The sequence below is a fragment of the Rousettus aegyptiacus genome, unplaced genomic scaffold (assembly GCF_014176215.1).
Source record: "Rousettus aegyptiacus isolate mRouAeg1 unplaced genomic scaffold, mRouAeg1.p scaffold_m13_p_7, whole genome shotgun sequence".
NCBI lineage: Eukaryota > Metazoa > Chordata > Mammalia > Chiroptera > Pteropodidae > Rousettus > Rousettus aegyptiacus.
Window position 1 is genome coordinate 89072657 of NW_023416310.1, and position 4602 is coordinate 89077258.

Below are 4602 nucleotides of genomic sequence, written 5' to 3' on the forward strand. Positions count from 1 at the left end.
AATGCTAATTCATGCCAAACCTGTAACTCTCTTAAAATCCTCTCCTGCGCCAAAGTGGTGGGTATCCCACCCCTTACGCAGTTCCTCTTCACTGTGAATAGGGTGTGGGTCTTTTGCAGATCATCTAGGTCTCTGGTCACAGAAGCCTCCCTCCTTCCCAACATCTGCTGCAGAACTGGATTGAGCCCTTTTAGTCCAATGAGCTAACACTGAGCTTGTCTCCTCATCTGTAAAATCCTGATGATAGTGGTTCTTGCCTCATAGGTCATTGTGTCTGACACAGAGGAAGATCCATATCATCATTCCTGTATTCCTGGTCCTCTCTCAGTTGTAAGGTTTCCTGCTTCAAGGCCACACTCTCTTTGTGAAGGGCCTCAGAAGCCTCAGTCAGGCTGTGCAGGGCGGCCTGCTGTCTGCATTGGTTTTGGCTACAGGACGGCAGGGTTAAATATGTCCAGCAGAAAACAGAAAAATAAGGGCACCCCAAGGAGTTAAAGGAGCCCCGGATGGCAAGTCAGGAGTCTAGTTTCTAGGAGAGCAGTGTCAGCCCGGACAAGTGCCTTCTCCTAGAGCGGTCCCAATCTCCCCTTCTAAAGAGGGGGAGCTGGATGAGATGGTCTCATCTTCAGAGACTATGAGATCTCCTCTTCTCTCCTTCTAAATGCGATGTTCTAGGAGATGAGTAAGGGTCTAGAGTTATTGAGGCCTCACAACCTGGTTTCCAGATGTCCCCCCAGAGCCAAAGGGACCAGCTTTCTCTTCCCTGTCATAAACCTGCAAAGCAACTGCGAGTGTCAGGGCGCCCCCTGGCGGGGTGAGGAGCTCAGGCTCCCAGAGCTATGCGATGTGTCAGAACTGACTGCTCAAGCAACCAAGCCGTAAGGATCCGTAGAAGTCATCCCGCCAAGCACCCTCATTTTCCGAATGGGGAAACTGAAGTTCGCAAAAGGCAGAAGACATTTTCTCAAGTACGGTTGCCAGATGAAACACAGGACTCCCAGTTAAATTTGAATTTTGGATAAACAAGAAATAATTTTTTTTTTCAGTATAAGTATGTCCCATGCAACATTTAAGACATACTTCTATTAGAAAACTATTTATTAGTTATCTGAAATTCAAGTTGAACTGGGCATCCTTTATTTTCCCTTGCTATTTCTGGCAACTCTACCTGTAAGCCGACCCACCGAGCTCAGACTGCAGCCCAGACACGGGTCAGAGCTTCTTCCCTATTATGCCAGATCGATGTCTCTGACTAGCAGCTCTGCCCAGCACCCAGCAGGGGCGTGAGAAATACTTGTTGACATTATTGAGAGAGAGCAAGTGGACTGATATCTGACTTGGATGACCCCAGGAGTGTTTAAATGGAAGAAGGGAGATGAGTCCCCTCTCCCCCCCCCATCCTCCACACTCCTCCACACCCCAATCCCTGCTACCATCGAAAACCCACCTTAGGGGATTTGGTAATAGAGTTGCCTGAGATTCCTGCCCCAGTCTGATTTCTAAGGTTAGGGGGGAGCCTGGGCACCTGCATTCTGAAAAGTCCTCCTGGTGATTTGGTTGCATAGTAAAGATTGAGACCCCCTGGGTTCGCTATAAGGAAGAACAGAAAACTGCTTGGATGGGGCAGAGTTTAACGCGCATATATCGGTAATTGTCAATCTTCACTATGCATAGGAATCAATGGGGGGTGGGGATGGATCATTAAAAATGCACATTTCCAGCTTTACTTCCAGAGATTTTTGATAGAGGAGAGAGATCCAGGCTGGGGCCCCGAAATCTGAACTTTTGATAAGACTTCACCTGTATTTGCAATGTGTTTAATCTCTTGAAAAAACAAAAACAGAACTGAAGCAAATATGGACAAAGGGTAAAGTCCTTAAAAGTAGATTGTGAGCATATGATATACATTATTCTATTTGTATAAATGCAATATTTCACTAAAATACTTTTAAAATTTAGGAGCACTTTAGGGGACTGTGCTGCAGGTGGTCTGAAGACCATACCTTGAGATACACTGGCTTAGGAGGCAAGGGAATGCACAGAGCTGCCTGCTTCCAAACACCTACTGAGTGTCCCTCGTGCCTCAGAGCCAAGTGAGTCAGGCCAGTTTCTAGGAGGAAATGGGCAGGCCCTGGTCTCGAAGGGTGGGAAAGACTCTGAGAAGCAGAGGGAAATAGCGTGGTGAGGAAGCAAGCGGTCTGAGCAAATGAGGGGAAAAAAGTGCCAGGAGAGTAAGGTCGTGTCTTGTTCACAGCTGGTGCCCAATATGTCATTACACTCTAGCCACAATGGCCTCTTTCCTGTTGCTGAGGCATGCCGAGTTCTGCCCTGCCTCAGGGCCTTTGCACTTGCTGTCCTCCCTGTCAGCAACACACTCTTTCCCCAGGTTCTCATTAGTGCCTGCTTCTTCAACACTTTCAGGTCTCTCAGTTCAGATGTCTCCTCCTCAGAGAAGCCTTTGCTGTCTATTCATCTTACTCCCATTTTCTTTCCTTCGCATCAATGATCACAATCTGTAATTACTGTCTTCTCTATTTTTGTTGCCTGACATTACCACCACCCCCTAATGTAAAAATGTAGGCTTCATGAAAACAGGGACCTGATTACTTTTGTTCACTGTTTGGTTGCTAGCCCTGAGAACATTTCTTGGAACATATTAAGTTCTCAGTCAATACTTGTTAAGAGAATTAATTAGTTAATTAATGAAAGGTGAGGCAATGCCAGAGTCAGGAAAGCTGTGCAACCAAGGAAAAGGGAGGGTGGACATTGGGGTCTGAGAAAACAGGGGAAAAACTCCTTGACATATTTATTTTAGCAAAGGATTTTTAGACATGATGCTCAAAGTGTAAGCAACAAATATAAAAGTAAACAGGACTACATCAAACTAAAAATCTGCTGCACAGCAAAGAAAACGATCAGCAAGATAGAAAGGCAACCTACGGAATGGGAGAAAATATTTGCAAATCATTTATCTAATAAGGGATTAATATTCAAAATCTATAAGAAACTCAGACAACTCTATAGCAAACAGACAATCTGATTCAAAAATGGGCAAAGGACTTGAACAGATGTTTTTCCAAAGAAGATATTCAAGTGGCAAACAGGTACATGAAAAGGTGCTCAATATCACTAATCATCAGGTAAATGCAAATCTAAACTACAATGAGATATCACCTTGCACCTGTTAGAATGGCTATCATCCAAAGAGAAAAAAAAAAAGGTAAGTGTCAGTGAGGGTGTGGAGAAAAGGGAACCCTTAGGCACTATTGGTGGGAATGTAAATTGGTGCAACCACTATATAAAACAGTATGACAGTTCCTCAAAATATTAAATATACTACTACCATATGAATCCCACTTCTGGGAAATGAAAACACTATCTTGAAAAGATACCTGCACTCCCATGCTCATTGCAGCATTATTCACAATAGTCAAGCTATGGAAATAACCAAACTGTCCATCAAAGATGATTGGATAATACCTGGGAATCGAATTAACCAAGAAGGTAAAAAACATGTTTTCAGAAAATTATAAGTCATTGAAAAAAGAAATTGAAGGAGATACAAATAAATGGAAGCATATACTGTGTTCATGGGTAGGAAGAATCAACATCATTAAAATGGCCATGCTACCCAAAACAATTTCTATAGAGTCAATAAAATCCCTATCAAAATACCAATGACATTTTTCAGAGAGACAGAATAAATAACCCTAAAATTTATATGGAACTACGAAAGACCCCCAAAACCACGGCAATCTTGAAAAAAGAATAAAGTTGGAAGGATCACACTACCTGATATCAAACTATACTACAAGGCTACAGTAATCAAAACAGTATGGTACTGGCATAAAAACAGATATGTTGATCAATGAAACATAATAGAGAATTCAGAAATAAATCCATGCCTATATGCTCACTTAATATATGACAAAGGAGGAAAGAATATACAATGGGGTAAAGGCATTCTCTTCAATAAATGGTGTTGGAAAAATTCGACTCATTCAAAAAAGATATATGCAAAAAAAAGAAGCTGGACTACCTTCTTACACCGTATACAAGAATAGACTCAAAATGGATTAAATACTTAAATGTGAGACCCGAAACCATAAAATTTCCAGAAGAAAACATAGTCAGTAAACTCTTTGATATTACTAACTGTAGTTTCTTTTCAGAAATATCTTCCTGGGCAAGGAATACAAAAAACCAACCAACCAACAAACAAACAAATGGGACTACATCAAACTAAAAAGTGTTTGTACAGCAAAGGAAACCATCAACAAAACAAAAAGACAACCAACTAAATGGGAGAAGATATTTGCAAATAATACATCTGATAAGGGGTTAATATCCAAAATATACAAAGAACTCATGCAACTCAACAAGACAAACAAACAAACAATTAAAAAATGGGCAGAAGACCTAAACAGATACTTCTCCAAAGAGGATCTACGGATGGCTAATAGACATATGAAAAGATGCTCAAGGTCACTAATGATCAGATGAATGTAAATTAAAACCACAATGAGATATCACCTCATATCTGTCAGAATGGCTATCATCAATAAATAAAAAACAGCAAGTGTTGGCAAAGATATGGAGAAA